The sequence below is a fragment of the Pan paniscus genome, chromosome 11 (genome assembly GCF_029289425.2).
Source record: "Pan paniscus chromosome 11, NHGRI_mPanPan1-v2.0_pri, whole genome shotgun sequence".
In the NCBI taxonomy this organism is placed as follows: Eukaryota; Metazoa; Chordata; class Mammalia; order Primates; family Hominidae; genus Pan; species Pan paniscus.
This window is the reverse complement of record NC_073260.2, coordinates 28,384,843-28,411,948: the sequence shown is the minus strand read 5'-3', so window position 1 is coordinate 28,411,948 and position 27,106 is coordinate 28,384,843. Positions and strand designations below refer to the sequence as shown.

Sequence of the window (27,106 nt, the reverse complement as noted above, 5' to 3'; positions counted from 1 at the left end):
AAGTTCCTAGAAACATGAGCTTACATTGGGAGAATGGGGAGTGGGGTGGGATCGCAAAGCACATACAGAAACAAGTCAACATTTACAAGAGTCATCAAAAAGAACAAATAGCCGAAGCAGACTTACGAAGTCTACAGATACTGGGATTATCCAATACAGACTATAAAATAAAAATGTTTAATAAGTTTAAAAGTAAAAGAGGGCATATTAAAGGATAATATATTAAAAATGACTTACAACTTTTAAGAAGATGTAAACAGGGTTCCTAAAATAAAAATAGAAACAGGGTTCCTAGAAATATAAAAACACAGTATTTCAAATTAGATATTCAGTAGGTGAGTAATACAGCTGATTAAGTGCAACCGAAGAGATAATTAGTAGAGCGGACCATCACTACAAACGAATTACACAGAGGCACAGATGGGAAATCTCAAAGTGAGGTTTAGAGTCAGGAATGAGATTTAAAAAAAAAAAATTCATACCAAAACAAATTTTATTGAGCATTTATTAACACAAAAATGTTTGATACATTCCTAAATATTTTTTTAAAAGCCACAAAGCAATATATACTTGTGTCATTTTTATTTTTTGAAAAGTGTGGGGTTTACAGACATAAGTGTACATATTTGGAAGAATTGGTAAAAATGATTGGTTTATGTTTGAGTGGAAATATTTCAGTCCATTTTTTGTTTACATTTTTATATTTTCCAGGGGTTCTGAATTATATATGAATCACTTTTATAGCAAAAAAAGTTATTTAAAAATTAATAGAAAATAATACTGGGCATATATATATGTATTTGAGTATATGAAGGGACATATACCAATACTGTTAACAGCTGCTATTTCTAGTTTTTCAGAATTTGCATGATTTGGATGATTTTTACCTATAATTTCTAATCAATAATTGAATAAATTATATGTCTAAATATGGAGGGGAAAAGACTTGGTACTTACAAACATTAATAGAGATTTTATTATGGATGCTAAGTTACTATGATTTTTATATTTTACAAATTCTCATTTGTTTTTGTTGTTTATATAGTTTACACTTTACATATTTTCATTTCTCATTTCATAATTAGGAAAATATATATATATATATATATATGGATACATAGATAGGTCAGTTGGCCATAGAATTGTATACAAACCTTTGTGCAAGAAAATCCCACTTTAAAATTGAAAACAAATATGCAATATATCTATATACTTATATACAATGTTTTCAGAGACTTACAATGTGACAGGAAAGCACTGCCTTTAAATGTTAAAATTTTAAAACACAGAACAAAAATACATTCAGCTCTCATAAAGGTCTTGCAGAGGAATAACAGGCAGAAATTATAGGAGAATGTTAACAGTGGCTGTTCCTGGTGTCCTAGTTCCCTTCTTGCATTAATATCTGGGGAGGGAGAGAACAAGAGCGCCAGTCAGAGTTTCTTGATGTTAACATACATCTGGCCTCAATTTTGATTCTTGGGAACCAGAGCAGTGGAAGCAAGAGACCAGGAAAATAAGGTAGGGGCTAAAACCACCTATCTTAAAACATGTTAAAATGTACAATCATTGAGGTGAATTAGAGGCAAGAAGTCAACATTTACTACCGCCTTTCAAGATAAGGGAAAAGGACCAGTGCAACCAAGAAAAGGGAAAAGCCAATAATACTTAGCTGTTGCCGCTTTTCTTAATGACATAAAAACCCACATCAGACAAATTTTTTTGGTACCCTACCCTTGAACTGGAAACCACAGATTTTAATCTCTAATTTATTTAGGAATAAAAATTCAGATCACAGGCAACACACTTCCATGTGACTTTAAATGTATATTATTAGCTAATGATAGGAAAACCTCACATTGCCCAGTTGAGTTCACATAAAATGTCATGACTTCCCTTCTCCTTCCAGAAACAGATCTCTGAAAGCAGATCCCTAAAGAAGAATACCAAATATTAGCCAGAAACTTAATTTATTCTATCCCACATTCCTCTGATCTTTGAAAAAGTGATTCTGCAGTGCTTTCCAAATTCACAGCAGACACAATGTATGAACATCAAATCATCAAAGACAGTTCAAGAGAATGCCTCACTTTTAGAAACACTACAAACTAAAACTTAAGAGCTTCTACACCTGCAAATAATAAACTTCAAAGGCAATCCAAACTATCCTGGCATTTATCATTTGTGAGCATAAGTGTATGTAGTGGGTGTAAGTCTGTGCTTGGTTTTAATAATCAATTGACTGATTATAGTTTAACTAGTCTTATTTCAGCCTCGAATTCGTGTAGAGTGTCTTAAAGCTATTTTAAGTGTGTTGTTCATAAAATTTATAGCATCTCATGATTGGAAGAAAACTTCTGAGGTCATCTAGTTCTACATCTTATCCAATCCTTTAGTCACTGCAGAATCTATTCTCTATGTCTGCTGGAACACTTCCAATAACGGGAAGCTCACTACCTTCCAAGGCCAGCCATGAGATCCTTGGACAGGCAGTTTGCTAGAAATTCTCTCTCAAATGTAGTTCAGATTATCCTAACTGAAAAACCCATCCCTGGGACCCAGCTACTCTTTTGTAACCAAACTGAATCCCGTTCTTTAAACACTTCAAAGCTTACCTGGCCGATGAAGATAGAGATCAGATTGTCTGTTTCTTTCTTTCCTCTGTCTCATAATTCTATTTTGCAGATCCTTTACAACTTCTTTCCACTTTTCACTGAGAACATGACAGCTGATTTATTCTATCCTTCAAGGATGACACCTAAAACACAATATGGTACCCTTGCTGGCTAGTTCTGATCAGTCCAGAATATGATGAAGCCCACTTGTTCTTAATGTTTGGATATGAGGTGTTTAGAGAGCACATTATAATGAAAAAAAAAATGTCTACAGTTTGATAAAACAGTCATTTCAAATTGGCCCAACTTTGAAAAATGCTGCTACCGTGAGATGGAAAATAATAATAACTGAAGTCCCCAAATCCACTGTTTCTCAAAGAACATGTGGCCCACCAGTTGTCTGTTAAAAATGCAGAGTCTCAGCTAGGCACAATGGCTCATGCCTGTTATTCCAACACTTTGAGAGGCCAAGGCAGAAAGATCACTTGAGCCCAGGTGTTCAAGACCAGGCTGGACAACATAGCGAGACCCTGTCTCTACAAAAAAATTTTTTAATTAGCCAGGCATGGTGGTGCACATCTGTGGTCCCAACTACTCAGGTAGCTGAGGTAAGAGAATTGCTTGAGCCTAGGAGTTCAAGGCTGCAAAGAGCAGTTATCATGCCACTGCACTCCAGCCTGGACAATAGAGCAAAACCCTGTCTCAAACAAACAAACAAACAAACAAAAAATGCAGAGTCCTGGATCCTTCCCAAATTATCTGAATTGTGAACACTGTGAGCAGGCTGAAAACTCTGCATTTAAATACACATCTCTGGCATTTCTGATGACAGTAAACAGTGAAAACCAATGCCTTATCCTATGCTTGCCGAATTGTTATTGTTTTAACAAACACAAACACACACATGCATGTACGCACGCGCACACACACACACACACACACACACACACACACACACTCAGTATCCTGGCAGTCCACAAAAGCAGAATTGAATCTGGGTTGGTCTCAGTTGATGGTAAAGCTAGGATTAGAACAAGACCCTGGTAATCACATCTTTCAGTTCCAGTCCAAGCTTGTCCCCTAAAGAAGAAAACAGTATCTGGGATGTGGTAGGAGGATGAGACAGAGTTTTAAATGGGGCTGATGGGGCAAAATAAAGAGCCTAAAATAAAGCAATTACTTCATTCACACTTGATCCTTTGAGGTTGGTGGTAAAAAACTAAGAAACTGTTCAATTGAGAGAAATATGCCAGAAGAGAGGAGAGGAAAAGGCAAGGAAAGAGAGAGGAGAGGAAGAAGGAAGGAAAATTTCGTGTAATAGTAAGCGGGAATTCCTGTGACTGGACAGGGCAGACCAGCTGGATTCAGCCTGTAACTTTGTGAAAGGTCTAGAATTTCACTCTTAAAATTTTAATTTTCAAATTTTCTTCTGTTAATGTTAAGCTTTATGTGATTTAGAAAATGTTCTCCCCTAAATAAGCAAACTCGTCATGAAAATCGCTGATATCTGCATTTGCTGCAACAAGAACAACAAAAAATACATTCAAGGATTTTTTTTAATTCCAGGATAAGGATCAAATTTATTTCCTCATAGAACAAGAAGACACTCTAACAATGAAGGCCAAAAGTGCTTGTAAAATCCTTTTTGCTGTTGGGGTCGTAGTTTTAAAAAGTACACTTCATTCCAGTTCTAAATACACATGCAAACTACAGACAAAACATCCTACCACAAAACTAAATCTGAAAATGTCCAGGACCAACCAATCCACAATAAAGAGGTTAAACACCAAACCCAAAATGGTAAATGTAATAACCATGACCCTCACCATGTGGTAAGAGATGAATCCAATTAATGTTACCTTAAAAAGAACTTAAGTAACTCCTTCCTGTCCTAATTGCCCATTATAAGCCTCAGAAGCCAGCTGTGTGGTAGAGACAAATCAGTGACATTCAGCAAAGCATGTTCCGACCAAAGTACCACTTTACCCTGTGTGAACTCTATGAAACATGCGTTAATGGATTCCAAAGGCATTTAAAGAGGCTATAACCTGTCAAACATTTACAATTACAATGGGATCAATAAAAATGGGATTGTTAGATGGCATTTTTCAGATTGCTCTATTCTGATTCCAAAAAGAAAAAGAAAGGGTGATCAGGGAGCCGTGACACAAAACAATGACATTTTGTTAAATCCTGAGGCTGGAAGAAACCTTAAAGGTTATCTAGTAAATTTCCCCAACCTTCATTCCCTCTTGCAAACAACTCAATCATCAAGCAAGTCATTATCAAGGAAAATTTCATCACACCCAACAGTCTGACCTGTCAAGTTAGTTTCTGAATTGACTATACCACTTAGCCCCTCATCATTCAGAATTGCCTGTGACACTTCAAAATCCCCCTTTATAGCTGAAACTATGCATCTATGCAGCTGTTTGTGCTCATACACATTATTTCAGCCCTCCAAAATACCCAGCCTCCTGCTCCCTCCATTCTTTCCTGTTCACCAGCCCTATCCAAGGTCAATTCTCACAATGCCCAGCCTAAATACCATGGTCAGCCCTCTGGGCTCCCCTCACACCAGCCTGATACCTCCCATGCTCCTTTCTGCCAATCTGCCCTTTGACACCACAATCATGATTAAACTCCAAACTGCCTGTTCTGCTCCCATTCACAACCTCCAGAGGCCTTGTGGGGAAAACTTAAGGACAAGGTAAAGCTGTCACTATTAATGAATGCATTCTAATCTCAGGTGAGCCCACAAAGAGAAGCCATCAGTGCTGCCATTTCTCTCGGTGCCTCTTCCAAGCCTTAAATCCCCTAAAGAACTCCCCAGTTTGCACATCCATCATGGAGAAGTTGATGGACATCAGGCAAGAAGCCCCCCAAACTCCCATCCTTCCCATCCTTCTCTCTCTCTTACCAACCACCACTTGAATGATCCGAGCCATTCTTTCGGATCTCTTCTCTACACTTACACTAGACCCATCCTCTCAAACTTGGATCACATTAGAATGACCAGGTGTCTGCCCTGGCCTCTCTTTCAAAGACTGAGTCATGGTCTGAAGTGAGCCCCCTGCACATGGCATGTTTCAAAAGCTCCCCCAGGTGTTCTTAAAATAAGCCAAGGTTGGGTATTACTGGTGAAGACAATTTTATCCATGCCCATGATTTTAAATACCAAATCTGGAGTTCTTTTCTGGGCTGTGTTCTCACACATCCAAATGCATTATAGAACCACCACCACCACCCTACATACTCCATAGGGTTTGCAAATTCAACATGTACCAAACTCTTCATCCTTCCTGTTCTAGGCTAAACTGTGTCCCCCCGAGAAATTCATATGTTAAGGTCCTAACTCCTAGTACCTCAGAATGTGACCACATTTGGAGCCACGGTCTATAAAGAGGTAATTAAGTTAGAATGAGGTCATTAGAGTGGGCCCTAATCCAATATGACTAGTGTCCTTATAAGAGAAGAAAGTTGGACACAGGCAGGTACAAACGAAAAACCACATGAAGACACGGGGAGGAGACCATCACATGCAAGGCAAAGAGAGAGGCCTCAGAAGAAAACAGTCCTCACAATTCTCTATGACTTCCAGCCTCCAGAATTGTGAGAAAATAAATTTTTGTTGTTTCAGCCACCCAGTCCGTGGGACTTCATAGCAGCCCTGGCAATCTAATATAAATACACTTCCCATGTCCTTGTTACTCTCTCCTACTTCGTCTCATTCAACGGTATTGTCATCCATTCACTATCACTCCTCCCCCCCCCACCCACCATATCTATTCAATAGCCAAGTTGCATCAATTCTTCCTCCTAAATGTCTTTCGTATCTACCTTCTTCCCTGCAAACCCACTGTTACTGCCTTAACTCAAGCCCTAATTATTCCTCTTAAGATATCTCAGTACTATACGATCTCAACTTATAGGTAGAATCTTAAAAAGTTGAACCAAGAAGTAGAGGGTAGAATGATGGTCACCAGAGGCTGGGGGCAAGGGATGAAGAACAGTGGGGTGGGAGATAGGGAGTTGTTGATCAAAGGGTACAAAGTTTCAGACAGACAAGAGGAATAGCTTCTTTCTGAGATCCACTGCACAGCAGAGTGGCTAGAGTCAATAATAATGCACTGTATATTTCAAAATAAGAGTAAATTTCAAATGTCTCACCATAAAAAATTATATAGGTCAATGAAATGGAGGAAAAATAAAGATGTTTTCATAAATAACTTTTTTTAAAAAGCTATTCTAGTCCCTTCTACCTGCAACTATTTCTCCTGGGTGTTTGGAGAATAACCTTCCTAAAACAGAAATCTAGTATGGCAATGATCTGTTTCAAACCTTCCCATGGTTCCCCATTGCCCCAAGGCCAGCCTCCTCATGCACAGCAAACTGAGTCCTTCAGGTACTTCTGGCTTAGGCTATAACTCACCTTGCTTGTTAAGCCCCAGCACTTTGGATCTACTCAGAAATCCCCTAACATATAATGCTAATCCACACAGCTGTCTTTGCATATGCACTTGGCTTTTCCTGGAATACCCTCCCTTGTCCAAATTCTATGCCTGGCAAATATCTACTCATCTTTCCAGTCACAGCCTTTCAATGAAGCCTTTTATGGGTCCTAATCCCCACCCAGATTAATCACCGCCTCCTCTATGCTGCTTCTGAACTTACACATACATCATTACACTGTGACCATATACCAGCAAATGTCACAAGCACAAATACCCACAGGGACCAACCAGGTATCATAAATACATGAAGTGCCAATGAAAACAGATCTTCAGCTTCCATGATACAGAAACTATACTTGCACGAGGAACAATCATAATGCCCACCTGTCTATGCTGACTTTTGAAACTTGACCTGAACAAATAAACTGTATGTGGGGCCAAATTCATTTAGCACATAGACTTCCAGTCTTGTAAACTCTGGCCAAAGGCATCAACTGTCAGAGCCTTCGTTTCTCTTCCTTCTACTCCCTGAAGTAAAAGGACTCCACAAAATCCGTGCTCATAGGCTGATCTTTGTTCATGCTATTCTCAGTCAAGCCAATGCTTAAAGCACAGGAACCCACACTTAACTGACCACAAAGAGAGGATGCAGTATTGAGCTTAATAACCTTGAACTTACTGCTACTCAGTTCTTATCAAAAATATCCTTTTGCATGAAGTAATATTCATAGGGAACATCCTGAAAAGTATCTAATTCAGCACTCCACAAAGAATATGGAATGTCTATGCTTGGACAGAGCCAGCAGTGAGCTGCTTGTCTGAACTGTCTTGCTTTGGCTCTTACGGAATGCCTTTTCTGAGATAAGCAATTGGCATTATGCCAGTAACCTATATTGGGCAATACAGTTTTTTAAACCCCATTGTCACATTCATTGTAAGATTGTATTTGGAGACACGACTCAATACATTAAAGTACCTAATGTTTGGAGAACCATGGATAAAATCCTCTCTCCTCCCAGCACATGAAGAGTTCTCCTCCCAGCACATGAAGAGTTGTCCCCCCTGGTTAGTCCTTATCTTCATGGGCTTTCTGGGTAACACAGCTCATTGAGTCCCCTCTTCATGTCAACTATGAGGAAGAACAGCAAAATGCGTGGCCCTTTTCTAATACATGAATAGCACCCTAAGGTGGGCCCTTGGTCTTGGTCTCTGCTTAAATTCACACTCACTTCCTCTTACCCCATTTCCTTCCTATGCTTATTAAATTTCACTATATTTAGTAGGAAAATAGACATGCAACTAACTTATAACATTGCATTTATCACATGGTACCTTCATTAAGTTCCCATCCCTCGAGTCTGAGTTTTTTGAAGGTGGGCCTCCATCACTAATTAGATGTCACATTTAATTGGATTACATGTGACTACTTCCAGTAATGGGTGAAATTGCAAATCTATTACCTCCTAAGGAAGCTCACTTTATTTCCCCAAGGCACAAAAGTGGTCCCTGACTGTAATATCAATGGCATCTAGAAGAAAATTAAGCTTATGCGGGTAAATATGCAAAATACACACTAAACCAGCACAGGTGTAATTACCATTTAGTTTTTAATTCTTTTCTATTCATTTTTAGAGCACTTGCTCCATTTTCTAGTAGTTAACCAGTTATTTCACAGAAGTATACTCATCAGGAATACCCTACCATCAGTTGATGCAGTGTATACAGTTAAAAACAAAACTTGGCTGGGCGCAGTGGCTCACGCCTGTAATCTCAGCACTTTGGGAGGCCGAGGCAGGCGGATCACGAGATCAAGAGATTGAGACCATCCTGGCCAAAATGGTGAAACCTATCTCTACTAAAAATACAAAAATTAGCTGGGCATGGTGGCGCCTGCCTGTAGTCCCAGCTACTAGGGAGGCTGAGGCAGGAGAATTGCTTGAACCCAGGAGGTGGAGGTTGCAGTGAGCCGAGATGGCACCACTGCACTCCAACCTGGCGACACAGCAAGACTCTGTCTTAAAAAACAAACAAACAAACAAACAAACAAAACCTTTTCACAGCATATTAAAGGACATAAAACTAAGGGAAGCTTGAAACATAATGTTCTCTGTTAGAAGACAAAACTGTGGATGAGTGAAAGACATGACCACAGTGGAGAGAACATCCACCAATGAGGTCTAGTCAATGTCATCCAGGACAGATTATTATTATAGTTTCCCATTGCTCTAATCATTTCACATTTCACTTATACTAATTTCCATCTTTAAGTTTTTCTCAAACTCTGCTGGTAGGAGTATGAAGCATTATCATTGTTTTGGAAATCAATTTAATCATTTCTATCTCTAGCCATAAAAATCATCCCTGCCTTTTAAGGCAACAAATTATATTACCAGGAATCTACTCTAAAGAAATTACCTGAAATGCAAAAATAGGCTTGCAAAGATATTTACTGAAGTGAGTTCACTATAACAGTAGCTGAATGGAATTAACATCACTTCCATTTACTGCATACTATTAAGAGAAAGGACAAAGTACTGATTATGCCCAGTAGGATTCCAACTAGATAAAATTTACAGAGAAAATATTAAAAGGGAATATCCCATAAACTTGACAATGGCTATCTCTAGGTGGGGAGTATGGGTACTTTTTCCTTCTTCTTCTTTATATTTTTCTTTGTTTTCTAAAATGAGCACAAACAGGTGTTACTTTTGAAAGTTAAGTTTTTAAACTACCTTTTAAAATCTACTTGGAAACCAAATGATATTACTTTCAAATCAGTGATCTCACTCTTAATCAGTCTACGGAAATTACATAAAAGTTGTTGAGTACAATACTTTTTAAAACAGCAAGTACAAAGGAAATAAAACTGTGTAAAAATAGGGCAATGGTTGAATGAACAGTTTAACAGCTTAATGGATTATTATCAGGCTATTAAAAATATGATTCAGACTATATCGCCTTATATAACAGTGTGTTAAAAAACAATCAGTAGAAATAAAAACACACATTTGTTACTTCTAGGTAGAAGTAGACCATAAAATAGAACATAATAGAAATAGGCCATAAAACTAACATGACTAAATAACAAATACATTCATTAGGGAACTGCTAATACAAGTGGGTTTGTTTATTTAAATATTGCCATAATGTGATTTCAAAAATAATTTTTTTAATGTTTTTAAGAATACACTAAGGGCCAGGTATGGTGGCTCACACCTCTGATCCCAACACTTTGGGAAGATTGCTTGAGCCCAGGAGTTCGAGACCAGCCTGGTCAACATCGCAAGACCCCTTCTCTATTAAAAATAATAATAATAGAGATATATTTTAAAAGATAATAAACAGTATTTCATATAAAAACAATTGGTTTTAAATAAGTTGAACAGTTTTAAATACTTTAAGATGTGTTCACTGGAACATTTTTACTCACTGAGTCATTCTGCCACTAAAACGGGATGAAGAAGGAAAAAGGAAGAGAGTTAGGCAGGTAAATGATAGTGTGTGTTTTCTGCTGAACAGCTACTGGACAGAGTTACTTTTATTCCCTACCCAAATTAGTGAAATGTTGTATTAGCTTAGACTGCCATTAAAAAGTTCCTTGGGAGGCCGAGGCGGGCGGATCACAAGGACAGGAGATCGAGACCATCCTGGCTAACATGGTGAAACCCCGTCTCCACTAAAAAAAAAAAAAAAAATACAAAAAATTAGCCAGGCTTGGTGGCGGGCACCTGTAGTCCCAGCTACTCAGGAGGCTGAGGCAGGAGAATGGCGTGAACCTGGGAGGTGGAGCTTGCAGTGAGCCAAGATCACGCCACAGCACATCAGCCTGGGCGACAGAGTGAGACTCCGTCTCAAAAAAAAGTTCCATACGTTAGGTGGCTTAAATGACAAAAATTTATTTTCTCATAATTCTAGAGGCTAGAAATGTAATACAGGGTGCCAGCATGGTTGGTTTCTGGTGAGGGCTCTCCTTTTGGCTTGCAGACAGCTGTCTTTTCACTGTTTGCTCACACAGCCTTTCCTTGGTGAATGTGTACAGAAACAAAGATCTCTCTCTTCCTCTTCCCATAAGGCCACCAATCCTATCAGATTAGGACCCCACACTTATAATCTCATTTAATCCTAATTATCTCCTAAAAGCCTTATCTCCAAATACAGCTACACTGGGGGTTAGGGCTCCAACATGAATATCAGGGAGAAAATCCAGTCCATAGCAAATGTTAAATATGTTTTATAATAAATCTCTTGTAGAAAGAATACATTTAGTCATGAGACCTCAGCTAATTCCTGCTCCTAGAGAAATAGTATTCAACAAGGTTCTTAATCCCTGAATCAGATGAGAATTTGTGATTTCGAAGCCCTCTACTTCAAGATGACCAAACACTTGAAGAGAAGCGGGGACTTTTTCCCAAGGTCATGGTGACTAAACCCCTGCTTGAGTGTTGAGATTCCCTTGAACAATCAGCGAAGTTCAACTGATGCTTCCAACTCTGAAAATAAATTTCTCCTGGGAGCTTTAGACTTTTGTCTACACCACTTCTCTCTTAGGGCTATCCAGAATGCCTTTTATGGAATTCTAGGCCAGGCATCTACATGCTCTGTGCCTCTTCCTGGCTTTGTCTACCTTGAACCTACCCTAACCCCATGACCCCAACCCCTTCAGACCCAACCTGTTTCTAGTACTAGCATTGAGCACCTGTGCCTAGTACCTGCTTGGACCTACACATTGCCAAACACTGCCTGTGCCTGTGTGACCTGCCCCTGCCTTGTCTCAGATCAGGAGCCTGGAGTTCTGGCTGGTTTCCATATAATAATCAGCTTAAGAAGATATTTAACAACAAATTTAAAAAATCAACTGATGAATCAGCACCAAAACACACTAAGTAAAATCTCCAGAGTTACGTGGACTTCCTGAGTAAATATTTTACTATGAATGAGGAATTCAGCAGAGTTCAGACAAACAGAAAAAGCATGCATCTCATCTTTCTTCCCTCGATTTCTAAACAAAAAATAAGAACGAGTGTAATAACATATTCACGTTATGATAAATGAACTTGAAAGACTGAATATATTGAATTACAAAAAATAATGTTGAAATGTATTTGAATCAAATGATTTAATATACTGGTAAGAAAAGCTGAGTTGATGGGGGAAATGGAAGACGCTGGTCAAAGGGTACAAACTTCCAGTTATGAGTAAGTTCTGGGGATCTAACGTACAGCACGGTGACGATACTTAATAGTACTCATTTCACAGTATATATGTATATCACCATCATAAGTAGAACTTAAATACAGTTTTGCTTGTCATTATACATCAATAAAGCTAGGAGGAAAAACAAAAGATAAGCTGAATTGCCAAGTACCTTTAATTCTCTTTCACATAAGCCCATTTCTTATAAAATATTCCTTAAACTTGGTGTAGTCATTAAAATTGAATTCATCTTCCATATGATTCCTTAGCCCTTTAAAATCTTTTTAAAATAATATCACCCTCATCCAATGGGTTTTTATAAAATGTGGATTATATATAACTTAGATGCTGCATATTTCTCCAAAGCAAGCATCCAGCATATAAACATAAGATAATCATATTTTTCCATGTTTGCTGAATCCGAAAGGATAAAAAAAATTAATTCCAAGTGTTGTCAAACTGCAAACTATGATATAAAGTCTTAAAAGATTTAGGCCAGTTGCCGTGGCTCATGCCTGTAATCCCAACACTTTGGGAGGCCCAGGTGGGTGGATCACCTGAGGTCAGGAGTTCAAGACCAGCCTGACCAACATGGTGAAACCCTGTCTCTACTAAAAATACAAAAATTAGCTGAGTGTGGGGGCAGACACCTGTAATCCCAGCTACTCAAGAGGCTTAAGCAGGAGAATCGCTTGAACCACCCGGGAGGTGGAGGTTGCAGTGGGCAGAGATCCCGCCACCGCACTCCAGCCTGGATGACAGCAAGACCCCGTCACAAAAAAAAAAAAGTCTCAAGAGAATTCTAATCTTTACCCATTCTTCCATGTTGTAATGAGAAGCATTAGTAGTGTTGCCCAATGTGAAGGAATTAGTGCCACCTGAGCCTGACCCCACAAAGACACAGAAAGATGCAAATACCTGGAGTTCTCCCAAGTTTAGTCTGAGCTTGTTGGACTAGGTTAGTTAAATGGTGGGGTGCCAAGTCTTTAAACAGCCAGAGCAAAGTTGAAAATAGAAAGCATAAAGGCACTTAATACTAATAATAGGACTGGGAGAATGATTCTTGCAAACTGATTTCAAGTCCTCCATTTTAAGACAAGGTTCCCAGGGCCTCAAAGGTTGGGTATTGTCAAGGGTACCATGTGCAGCAATGGAAGAACTGGCAATTGAATCATGGTCTCCCATCTCATGTGGTCTCCAACTTACTTTATGGACGTCTAATTTAAAATCTTTCTTTTAAACTCTTCAGTTTTAAAAGAGGGTGGGGGGAATGAACACTAAAATCCTACCAAGGTAAAAAAAAAACAAAAATCCTAGTGCAGCAATAATTCTTACCATTATATTCAAATCAACAAGAAGCAATGAAATACTCACCCAACCATCTGATCTTCACTGACAAAAAACTTAACTTTAGTGTTATAATTTCTTACAAATTATGCATAGTTACTAAATTGGTAATTATACTATATAAAAGTATTTTTTAATCCAACCAAATCTACTTCTCCTGCATATTGAACACAACTTTGTACAGCTCCTCATACAGAGCAAGCCTTCAAAAAACCCTGCTATTGCCGGGCGGGGTGGCTCAAGTCTGTAATCCCAGCACTTTGGGAGGCCAAGGCGGGCGGATTACGAGGTCAGGAGATCGAGACCATCCTGGCTAACACGGTAAAACCCTGTCTCTACTAAAAATACAAAAAAAATTAGCCGGGCATGGTGGCGGGCGCCTGTAGTCCCAGCTACTCAGGAGGCTGCAGCAGGAGAATGGCGTGCCCGGCAAGCAGAGCTTGCAGTGAGCCAAGATCGTGCCACTGCACTCCAGCCTGGGTGACACAGCAAGACTCCGTCTCAAAAAAAAAAAACAAAAAACCCCTGCTATTTAGCAATATACTACATTGCTCTAATACAAAACTACTTCAACAAACACCAACATCCATCCCCCCCAAAAAATCCTTGACATTCCTATTTGACTTTTGTCAAGTAAGAAAAAAAAGCCACAAACAGGAAGGCCTACTAAGTATCACAAAAAATGCCAACTCATCAAACAAAGAAGATTGCCTTCCACCTGTCTTTCCCTTCCGGTTTTCTATTTTGCTTCTGTTACTATTTCTTCCATGACTCTGCAATCCCACGCACACACCCCTGCTCAGTCCTTCACAGAGTTAACACATTCTCATCTGCAGACCTAACCAAATGTCAGTTCCCCAGGGAAATCCTGAATCACCCCCAAAGTCAGATGAGGTTCCCCATTTAATCACTTTTGCTCTTTTCCCCCACAGAATTTATCATGCAGAGTATTTATACATTTGGATGATTTTTTTTTGGTTCATATGCTCCATCCCAGTAGACTCTATGCTTCATGCCACCAGTGATAACGACTGCTTTACTCATCACTCTATTCCCAGCTACTAGCAAAATAACCGATACTGTATCTAACAAATGGATGTTGAAAAATGAACCTGATTTTAGACAGCACAGCAACAGACTAGATCAGTGTCTTTCAAACTGCAGTTCATGACCAGATAGTGTTTTCAAAATGTATGAGTTATAACCAGTACTTTTTAAAATGAAAATGAACAAATTATCATAGGAATAAATAGAAAAGAAAATGTCAGAGTTTACTATATGTAGTAAACTATATACAACTAATACCTCATTCAAATGTATGTACAAACATTTCTAACTATGGGACATGTCTAAAAAGTTTGAAAGCCACTGAACTAAATGTCCCAATAAAACTCATCACAATTTCCAGTTAAAATGCTCAAGAAGGTGCACACAAAGACAAAAATTGGCAATAGCACTAAAAATATATGAGGAAAAAGCAGCCAAAGCCAAGGCATTATTTCCACTAACTACATAGTACAAAAAATGGGTAAGAAGCATGTTCTTGGACCATATGCACAATGCATACCACACCTTTTGAACTTCAACAAGATAGATACTCTAACAAATGTAGAAAAAAATCATGAATTGAACTCAGGAAATGCAGAAGATGCAACTGGCCAGATAAATCTGAAGGGCGTAATATTAGACTGAACCGTACAAAACATTTTATAGGTCAAGAGCAGTCAAATACCAGCAATCTCATATGATTCAACTTACCAATGAAGATAATGAAAATGGCAGCTAATACATTCAGTGTGCTGGGCATCATATATATATTTTTATATATATATACACACACATATTTATGTATATATTTATATATACATATATACATATATATTTATATACATAATTATATATTTATATATACATACATATTTATATATATATTTATATATACATAATTATATATATTTATATATATGGGCGTGTGTGTGTGTATATATATATATACACACACACACATATATATACACACACACTTTAAGTTCTGGGATACATGTACAGAACGTGCAGGTTTGTTACACAGGTATAAATGTGCCATGGTGGTTTGCTGCACCCATAAACTCGTCATCTACATTAGGTATTTCTCCTAATGTTATCCCTCCCCTTGTCCCCCACCCCCCAACAGGTCCCAGTGGGTGATGTTCCCCTCCCTGTGCCCATATGTTCTCATTGTTCAACTCCCACTTATGAGTGAGAACATGCAGTGTTAGGTTTTCTGTTCTTGTGTTAGTTTGCTGAGAATAATGGTTTCCAGTTTCATCCAAGTCCCCACAAAGGACATGAACTCACCTTTTTTATGGCTGCATAGTATTCCATGGTGTATATGTGCCACATTTTCTTTATCCAGTCTATCATTGATGGGCATTTGGGTTGGTTTCAAGTCTTTGCTAGTGTAAATAGTGCTGCAATAAATATACGTGTGCATGTGTCTTTATAGTAGAATGATTTATAATCCTTTGGGTATATACCCAGTAATGGGATGGCTGGGTCAAATGGTATTTCTGGTTCTAGATCCTTGAAGAATCACCACACTGTCTTCCACAATGGTTGAACTAATTTACACTCCCACCAACAGTATAAAAGCATTCCTATTTCTCCACATCCTCTCCAGCATCTGTTGATTCCTGACTTTTTAATGATTGCCATTCTAACTGGTGTGAGATGGTAGATCATTGTAGTTTGATTTGTATTTCTCTAATGACCAGTGATGATGAGCTTTTTTTCATAAGTCTGTTGGCTGCATAAATGTCTTCTTTTGAAAAGTGTCTGTTCATATCCTTCGCCCACGTTTTGATGGAGTTCTTTTTTTCTTGTAAATTTGTTTTAAGTTCCTTGTAGATTCTGGATATTAGCCTTTTGTCAGATGAATAGATTGCAAACATTTTCTCCCACTCTGTAGGTTGCCTGTTCACTCTGATGATAGTTTCTTTTGCTGTGCAGAAGCTCTTTAGTTTAATTAGATCCCACTTGTCAATTTTGGCTTTGGTTGCAATCACTTTTGGTGTTTTAGTCATGAAGTCTTTGCCCATGCCTGTGTCCTGAATGGTATTGCTTGGGTTTTCTTTTAGGGTTTTTATGGTTTTAGTTCTTACATTTAAATCTTTAATCCATCTTCAGTTAATTTTTGTATAAGGTGTAAGGAAGGGGTCCAGTTTCACTTTTCTACATATGGCTAGCCAGTTTTCCCAACACCATTTATTAAATAGGAAATCCTTTCCCCATTGCTTGTTTTTGTCAGGTTTGTCAAAGATCAGATGGTTGTAGATGTGTGGTATTATTTCTGAGGCCTCTGTTCTGTTCCATTGGTCTTTATATCTGTTTTGGTACCAGTAATAGCCTTGTAGTATAGTTTGAAGTCAGGTAGTGTGATGCCTCCAGCTTTGTTCTTTTTGCTCAGGACTGTCTTGGCTATACGGGCTCTTTTTTAGTTCCATATGAAATTTGAAGTAGTTTTTTCTAATTCTGTGAAGAAAGTCAATGGTAGCTTGATGGGAATAGCATTGAATCTATAAATTACTTTGGGCAGTAGGGCCATTTTCATGATATTGATTCTTCCTATCCATAAGAATATTTTTCCATTTATTTGTGTCCTCTTGTTTCCTTGAGCACTGGTTTGTAGTTCTCCTTTAAGACGTCCTTCACATCCCTTGTAAGTTGTTTTCCTAAGTATTTTATTCTCTTTGTAGCAATTGTGAATGGGAGTTCATTTATGATTTGGCTCTCTGTTCGTCTATTAATGATGTATAGGAATGCTTGTGATTTTTGCACATTGATTTTGTATCCTGAGGCTTTCCTGAAGTTGCTTATCAGCTTAAGGAGATTTTGGGCTGAGACGATGGGGTTTTCTGAATATACAATCATGTCATCTGCAAACAGAGACAATTTGACTTCCTCTTTTCCTGTATGAATATCCTTTATTTTTTTCTCTTGCCTGATTGCCCTGGCCAGAACTTTCAATACTATGTCGAATAGGAGTGGTGAAAGAGGGCATCCTTGTTTTGTGCCAGTTTTCAAAGGGAATGCTTCCAGCTTTTACCCATTCAGTATGATATTGGCTGTGGGTCTGTCATAAATAGCTCTTATTATCTTCAGATATGTTCCATCAATACCTAGTTTATTGAGTGTTTTTAGCATGAAAGGGTGTTGAATTTTATTGAAGGCCTTTTCTGCATCTATTGAGATAATCATGTGGTTTTGGTCGTTGGTTCTGTTTATGCGATGGATTACGTTTATTGATTTGTATACATTGAACCTGCTTTGCATCCCAGGGACAAAGCCAACTTGATTGTGGTGGATAAGCTTTTTAATGTGCTGCTGGATTCAGTTTGCCAGTATTTTATTGAGGATTTTCGCATCAATGTTCATCAGGGATATTGGCCTGAAATTTTCTTTTTTTGTTGTGTCTCTGCCAGGTTTTAGTATCAGGATGATGCTGGCCTCATAAAATGAGCTAGGGAGGAGTCCCTCTTTTTCTATTGTTTGGAATAGTTTCAGAAGGAATGGTACCAGCTCCTCTTTGTACCTTTGGTGGAATGCAGTTGTGAATCTGTCCGGTCCTGGGCTTTTTTTGGTTGGTAGGCTATTAATTACTGCCTCAATTTCAGAACGCTCCACCCCAAATCAACAGGCCAGGTGCGGCGTTCATGCCTGCAATCCCAACAGTTTGGGAAGTCAAGGTGAGAGTTCGAGACTAGTCTGGGTAATAAAGCAAGACCCTGTCTCTACCCAATAAATAAATAAATAAATAAATAACCAAACATGGTGGCATGTGCTCACAGTCCCAGCTACTCAGGAAGCTGAAGCAGGAGGATGGTTTGAGCCCAGGAGTTTGAGGCCACAGTGAGCTATGATTGAGCAACTGAACTCCAGCCTGGGTGACAGAACAAGACATGGTCTTTAAGAAACAAAACAAGAATAATATTTTGGGGAAACAGCAGAAAATAAAAATAGAATTTTTTTTTAAGTCTTGTCCTCATCTAAGAAGTCAGAAGAAAAGTGCAATGGAGAAGAAAATATCAGGCAAGCTGGGTAGACAGGAAAGGTCACACAATTTTAAATGCAGTGATAGAAGGCCTTGGTATGGAGTTGACCTTTGAGTTAAGACATGAAAATAATGAGAGCAGGCATGTGGATACCTAGGAAAGAACGTCCTAGGCAGAAGGACAAAGACCAGGAAACCACAGTCCACTGTGTGGATAAGCTCAAAAATGGAGATCATTTAGAGTAAGGATAGAACTCTGGGAACATCAACACTGAAATATGGGCAGAGAAGCACAAGTCCTCAAAAAAAAAAAAAAAAAAAAAGAAGCAAGCGGAGAAAGGGAATGACTAAACATAATTAGGTATGTTTAATTAGTCACACACACATTAAATAGTGTGACTAATATGTAGTCATTAGAAATTAAAAATGAAAGATTTTAATGGCCTGTGTACATACTTGTGATACAAAGGAGAATGCTGTTAAATATTCCGTAAAAGCAAATATTTTTAAAACTGCAAGAAATTATCCCAAAATGGAATAAGAATTTTTTTTTTTTTTTTTTTTTTTTTGAGGCAGAGTCTCGCTCTGTCACCCAGGCTGGAGTGCAGTGGCACAAACTCAGCTCACTGCAACCTTAGCCTCCTGGGTTCAAGAGAGCACATCCAGTTAATTTTTGTATTTTTAGTAGAGACAGGGTTTTATCATGTTGGCCAGGCTGGTCTTGAACTCCTGACCTCAAGTGATCTGCCCACCTTGGCCTCCCAAAGTGATGGGATTTCCAGCACGAGCCACCATGCCTAGCAAGAAAGTCAATCTTAAGTGATGGAACTACACATGAATCCCTGTACATTCCACATATTTTAAAATGAGCAAATACTGTTTTTTCCTATCAAATTGAAATGAGTATAATTTAAAAGAATCATAATGGCTTAGAAAAAAGAAAACTAAGAATAAACTTGTCTTTTTTCTATCTTGCATGCAAAAAGGCATGCCAATAAAATTATCTAAAGTGAAAATAAATTCTTAATTAGAAAAAGACTTTTTTTTTTTTTTTTTTTAACCAAGTAAAGGACAAACTTGTACTGCATCCTACTTTTTAGTAGGCTAACTAAAGCTTAAAATTATTTGATCAGACTTTTAAAACCTCTATGACAAACCTTTACAAGTTTCTCAAAGCGTGGTCTTTAGGCTACTGAAATTTCCAAAGTTCTTCTGGAAGGTTTACCTTTTATATGACAGCAATATGAGACTCACTGCCACTAGTCCTACAGTAAATTAAAACTATATCTGCAACTTCCCCCAGACATCAAATCACCATCTAATTATTGAAAGGATTTTTTTCCAGATAACAATAGCTGGAATGGGCTGTTTCAGGGATTTTTTGTTCACCCCAATGGGATATTGTTGAAATTTGCACCATTTCCTTCCTATCTCCCCAGGACCACCTATCAAGAGAAGCCATAGTAAACGCTCAACAAATGCTTGATAACCCATAAAACTACTTTAATCTTCTAAAGAAAAATAACCTAAAGAATTGAAATAAGCCTTGTCCTTGTTAAAATATATCAATCTTTTCACTCTAAAAGTGCTCTCCAGCTTATCACACACAGTTTACTGGCATTTACTTCTACATTTAGCAATTATGCCTGAATACTGCCAACTGACTTCTCAGCTAAACTTCAAACTCAAATTGCCAGCTATCAGCTGAAAATCTCTGCCTGCATGGTTTTAGACATGTCTAAAACTAACAAGCCTCACTGCAACAATCATCATGCTCTCATGTCCTGTCTGGTAATGGCATCAACATGCCCTTTTTTGTCCGCAGTAGTCTCCAGTACCCTTCTACCTCCACAAGCTTCGATATTGGTCCCACCACTTCCTGCCACAAACCGTCAATTCCAGGCACTCCTCCCCAAGCCTGTCACTCACTGGGTCTTCCTCATTACTCTTCTGCATGGAATGAGCTCCACAGACCATTGAGGCTGGCATCCTGCTGCAAGTCATTTCCCTCCTCTAAGGCTGTCCTCCATCCTCAGATATGCAGACAGCTCTTTGTTTGAACCTTGGTTTACCATATTCATCACTACCTACCTGATCTTAATCATTTGAGTCCATATCGCTCCATGTTCATGAGCTACTCAAGAGCGGGGACCATACTTTCTTAATTTTTTTTTAATTTTAGTGTCCTCAGGCCAGGCACGGTGGCTTGCGCCTATAAACCCAGCACTTTGAGAGGCCGAGGCGGGTGGTTCACTTGAGGCCAGGAGTTCAAGACCAGCCTGGCCAACACAGTGAAACCCCATCTCTACCAAAAAATACAAAAAAAATTAGCCAGGCATGGTGGCGCACGCCTGTGGTCCCAGCTACTTGGAAGGCTGAGGCAAGAGAATTGCTTGAACCCAGGAGGCAGTGAGCCAAGATCATGCCATTGCACTCCAGCCTGGGCAATAAAGTGAGGCTCTGCCTCAAAAAAAAAAAAAAAAATTTAGTGTCCTCAGCCAAACGTAAGGACACAGAAGTTCTCCAAGATATCAGCTGCATGAAACTAAACTGACAGCGTCTCAAAGTGACCAGAGAACAGATTGTGCTAAATCTGGAAAAGTCAGTCATCTTGCCCTAGCCTTTGAACCTTTACTTCTCTGTGCCTAGTCAGAAAGTAAAGCAAGCAGTTCTCTGTGGAACTACAATAAATAGTGGGTACAGAATGAATGCCTCACTTAGTTGACAATAATCCTTCTCCCCACAATCGTAGTCCAAGAAGGCAAACCATCCCCTTAACAAAAGGCAATTCTGTTTCAGTTGTGTTATTCTCTTAGTAAGAACACACCATCCTTATCATCTGCTGATTACAGACTTCCAAGGCGGGGGTCCTCATTGAATACTCCTACAATGAAACCTGCCTATAATGAATAACTCTACCTATCTTCTCTGCTCCAGAAGTGGTTGAAAGGCCTTTCATCCAGGCCTTGTTTTCTACCTAACAAAAGGTTCACAGATGCCAAACACGTGCTCCAAAATGCCCCTCCTCCCGTCGTCTGAGACCCAGATGAAGCAGGGTCCTTGTGGCAATAATATTGTCTGCAATGCTTTTTGTCGTCTTGGTTGTCACACAGCTGGAAATAGTTTTCTTGGTTCCCGTTTATAATAGCCAGACATTCATTATCACTCTGACAAGAACTCTTGAGTCATGTCATGCTGCACCAGTTCAAGAAGGGCCCATGCAGGCTCTTCCAACTTCAAACTTCTCACTCTTGATGGCAGCCTCAAGTATAGCCTCTCTAAAGCAAAAGAAAATGGAGGCAGGCACAGACAGATACACACATAAACATACATATGAGTATGTATAAACATATCCACACTTACCCCACACACACATATACATAAATATTAATTTTTGTAGGTTTGTATAAGTAAAAGGACAACTATGGAAGGCTATGGAACAAACTGATATCAGATGGGTAAGGTTAAAGTGGCAGAGAGAGATTTTTACATTTACTTTAGACACATCTATAGTGTTTGAATCATTGCAAAAAAAATTTTTGTAAATGAATGCAGCTACCCTCTCCTGGTTGGGATGCATTTTATTGTGTTTGTATCCCTGAGTGACTTCAAGATCATAAGTGAAATACATTAGTGAAGCAAAGCACCATGACAGGGTGACTTCAAAATAAGTATTAGCCAGATGCGGTGGCTCACAGCTGTCATCCCAACACTTTGGGAGGCCAAGGTGAGAGGATCCCTTGAGCCCAGGAGTTTGAGAACAGCCTGGGTAATGTAGTGAGAGCCCATTTCTTTAAAAAAAAAAAAAAAAAAAAAAAAGAAAGAAAAAGAAAGAAGAAGAAAGAAAGAAAAAGAAAAAAAATAGGCAGGCATAGCGGCACACACCTGCAGTCCCAGCTACTTGGAAGGCTGTAGTGGGAGAATAGCTTGAGCCCAGGAGGTCAAAGCTGCCGTGAGCCAGGATTATGCCACTGCACTCCAAGACCCTATCTCAAATAAATAAAAAATAAGTCTGACTTTCCACAGGCACTAGATTTGAATTATTCTAGAAAGCAAACTATACACTGAGCAAAGAATCTCAAACACAAGTTGGGTTAAAAGTAAGAATAGGGAAAATGAGATGGAAGCAAGGCAGGGCTACAGATAAAACACAGCTATGTCTATCTCTAGACTTTAAAACAGATAAATCCTAGCAAAATATTTCAAGCATATAAAATGAAAAGGCGATTACCAGGCTCTGTGGTCTCCTTCCCTAAAAGGGAAAGGCCAACTCACCTCAAAGTATTGAGACTACCTTGGAGAAAATGTTCCTAAAATAGAAGAATAACAAGATATATATGCCTGAGTTTGAAGGCATTCTAAAAGAACTTCTCTTACTAATGTCATATGATAGAGGGCAAGCTCCATGAGAGAAGGGGTCCATCCACATCTTGTTTCCTGCAGTGCTATCTTCCCAGCACAGGGTGGGTACAAATGCCTACTGAATATGGAAGAAAGAGTAATATAAAGGATTAAGGAACACATAGTAAATGAAAACTAGAATTACCAACCAGATATCAGTTCTTATTCTTATTTTCCAGATGTAAAAAGAGAGGCACTTTGACCTACCCAGGAGTAGCAAAACTGGAGATAGAAAGCCTCTTGATCCCTTTTTTACCTCTTCTAGGCTTGGTTTATCTCCCAGGATCCTTCCAGATCCTAACCTTCCAGGAGCATTCCCTGACCTCCACCACCTCACCGCTGAGGGTCAAGAGCCCCGCTTCGTGCTCCCGCAAAGTCTTCTCTCTCATAACACTTGTTACACTGAATTGTAATTATCTGTTAATCGTGTGTAAGCTCCTCCTGGAGGGTGGGAATCCTGCCTTATTCACACTCACCCCTAGTAACTAGCACAAAGCCTGGTATATAGCAGGCAGTCAGTTAAGTGCTCCTGAGATGGGGGAAAAAAAAGTTTCCTCTGCCCCTGAACCATTTCTCCCTCCAAAGACCCAGGAATATCCTTCAATTAGAGCAGAATTTCAGAATCAGGGCAGTTAAGGGTTGGTCAAAGAGAACCACCTAGGCATAGGGGAAGAAAATTTAGTAGAACAGATCGATATAAAGTCTAATCTAGAGCATTGTTTAGACACATAAGTTAATGAATATAGGGAAACTTGCTATAACAGGAATGGTTCACAGTAGCAATCTCAGCATAGCAAATCCTAAACTCTAAGAAACATAGCACACATAATGGCCATAATGAACAAAATTTCCTTCAACCAACAGCTGGAAATCCCACCCATGGCCAGGTATTATTAGTCAAAGTTTTTTCTTTTAGAGAAAAATGCTGGTTTTGGAAACATTTTCCTTTATTTTCATAATACAACAAACACAGCTTGGCCTGCCTCATGCAGGCTTATTGCATGTTTGTTTTAGCACTAGACTAAAGTTAAGGGTCTGCCCTGTCATTATATCACTTTTTTAAAACAGTATCACAAAAATAAAATAAATTATAACCTAAATCCATGAATGTAGTAAAATAGTTCTCTTTCATTTCTGGAAAAAAATAATTACAATTTTACATGGACTTCAGGGTTAAAGTTTCTATAGCACTGATTAGATGACAGGGACATGCAAGTATTAAGACAATATTCTTTGGCCCAGCCCCACAAGTTGATAATACAACAACAACACTACTTTGAAATCATACTAACCTGCTAAAAAATGCCAAAGAGTTTAAATAAAATCATCACCACCACCATGCCACCCCTCCTCCTCTCCTACCAAAAATGTATCCTAAAATAAAGTATACTAACCTTGGGCTTCTCCAACTTAATTAACTTAATTTATTAAACATGCCAAACATAAGTTCCCTTGCAGAAGATAAAACAAACTGCTGGGAAGATCATTCATTAAATTGAATTCACAAGGTAATTGAAAGAAATTCAGCCAGCTTCTTTTTCTTTTTCTTAAGTTTTTTGAGATGGAGTCTCACTCTGTCTGCCCAGGCTGGAGTGCAATGGCACAATCTTGGCTCACTGCAACCTCTCCCTCCTGGGTTCAAGTGATTCTCCTGCCTCAGCCTCCTGAGTAGCTGGGATTACAGGCGCCCAGCATCACACCTGGCTACTTTTTTGTATTTTTAGTAGAGACAGGGTTTCACCATGTTAGCCAGGCTGGTCTCAAACTCTTGACCTCAGGTGATCCACCCGCCTCAGCCTCCCAAAGTGCTGGGATTACAGGCATGAGCCGCCGTGCCCAGCCTCTTCTTTTTCCTGTCTGTCTCCTGGGTACCCTAGCATCTCCAGATTCAACAGCAATTCAAAGACATCCAAGTCAGTTCCACCTCTGACATGCAACTGAAAACCAATATATATCCTCCTGTGACACAGAGGTACTGGGGAGCAAGTGTGAACCTATAAAGCTCCTGAATACCTCTCCCAAATGGATCCCACAGAGTGAAGATAATGAGTTAAATGCTTTAGCTCTAGGGATTTAAAATATGTAGAAAGCAAGTTACTTCTACTGGAAGTTAAACTTAAAGAATTCTCGTGGTTATGTCATCTCTCACTGCAGTACCGAGTGTGCTACTTGGCTTCCCTCTCTCCTTCCATCTACTGCCTTGCCCTATCATTTACAGAGGCATTAATGCCGGTTTCAAACTAATAATAATTCTTTTTCTTCTGTGCTGCAAATACCCAATCACTGTGGTTAAATACCATGTATAACATAAACAGGGTCAAGAATGCCAGCTGCCAGAAGAGTCATGTTTAAATTAGCATTAACCAGCAAGCCCTTCCCTAAACAAAAAAGAGAGGGAAAAAAAAAATGTTTTCTTGGACAGCTCTGTGCCTGCAGAATGACTTCAACCCCACATGTTCAAAAGGCTCCACAAGGTCCAGCTATAACACAATAGCATCATTAATTTTTACTAAATTAAATTTCTAAAAGTATAAAGCACTATCAATTTTCGGGGAGTAGGGAGGAAGAAACTACTTATTAGTTTATTCTATATAATTTGAGTAAACAGGCAATAGTGTCTTAAAACGTAGCAGCCATAAGTTACACGGATTGTAATGGAATAAAAGCCCAGTCCTCCGTCCATCATCGCACCCCTCACTCTGCCCCAATATGTGTTACTCAGTGTCTTTCCACATCTTGAGGTTATGTAATACTTCCTCCTTGCCTCCCTATCCCCATGTAGCACAACTCCTTAAAATAACATCAGAGGTCCCCCACAATTTGTCCCTTCGTAACTTTCCAGCCTTCATCACCCCACACTCTCACTTTGTCTTCATTCCCCCACCATTCATCTTTTAAAAGATACGTTATTCTTCAAGCCACATTTATAAAGTCGTCCCCTGAATCAAAACGTAATTCTCCATTCCCTGGCATGCCAAAGTTCTTGGACTCTACAGCTACCACCCAGTTACACAACACTGCATATACATATTCGGTATGAACCGTGAGGCTCACTGCATCTTTCCCCCCTGTGTTGCAGTTCTTTCTGGAGCTTCCTTTTCACCATCCTTGCATCTACCACATGGAAGGAATTCAATAATTGTTTGCTGAAATAGAATTACCTCCTTTTCTCTCAACTTTCTAAGACATCCATAATAGTTTTCCCTAAGATTTTTTTTTTAAGAGATAGAGTCTCTCTGTCACCCAGGCTGTAGTGCAATGGCACAATCACAGCTCACTGCAGCCTTGAATCCTGGGCTGAAGCCATCCTCCCTCCTCCGCCTCCCAAGTAGCTGAGACTACACGCACATGCCACCATACCCAGCTAATGTTTTTATTTTTTTATAGAGACAGAGTCTCACTATGTTGCCCAGGTTGGTCTCAAACTCCTGGCTTCAAGTGATTGTCCTGCCTCAGCCTCCCAAAGTGTTGACATTACAGGCATAAGCCACCACACCTGGCCCGGGATATTTAAATAAGAGGGTAACATGATATGTAAAAATAAGAAACCAAACAGTAGTATGATGCTGACTTAAGGCCAGAGAAGACTATTGGACTTTAAACCAAGAGCTTATGTTTAAGTTTTTATTACATCACGGTTCAGCTTTTGAAATAAATAATGTTCCTCAAGGGTGTAGGCATATTGATACCAAAACATCAAAGAAAAGGAAGACAGGCCACACATCAAGCACAGACATTAAAATCTTGACCTCAAACTAAATTCTGAAAGTTCTGTTATCTGCTGAATACTTGGAGCTTCCCAGTGAAAATGATACAGTGTATTCTGCCCAGATTGCAACTTTCCATACTAAGCATTTGAAATGATTCTTGGCCCTAAATATCACTTACTTCAGACTAAATGTCACTGTGTATCAAAAACACTGAGCAAGTGAGATTTTTATTCTTTGAATGTTCCAGTAGGTCACTAATGGAATAGATTCAGTAAAACCTTGCAGCCTACGGTATAATTTGAAACAACAAAAAAATCAAATCACTTTTTGGAAAATATTAGGTTTGAACAAAAATAG

General features: G+C 39.0%; 1 protein-coding gene across 18 annotated transcripts in view; it reads right to left on the bottom strand.

The window, feature by feature from the left end:
* Positions 1 to 27,106, bottom strand: part of LPAR1 (lysophosphatidic acid receptor 1) — a 165,482-nt gene that overhangs the window by 135,264 nt on the left and 3,112 nt on the right. The window contains exons 2-3 of one of the 18 annotated variants that reach the window (XM_057298673.2): positions 2,616 to 2,758; positions 238 to 291 (exon numbers count right to left, since the gene is read on the bottom strand). The exons of 15 other annotated variants lie outside the window; for them this stretch is intronic. The gene's annotated coding sequence lies outside the window, so the exon portion shown is untranslated. Of the gene's footprint in view, positions 1 to 237; positions 292 to 2,615; positions 2,759 to 15,946; positions 27,102 to 27,106 lie in introns of those variants that run through there. 2 more of the 18 variants (XM_055117737.3, XM_057298675.2) reach the window with 2 other exon arrangements.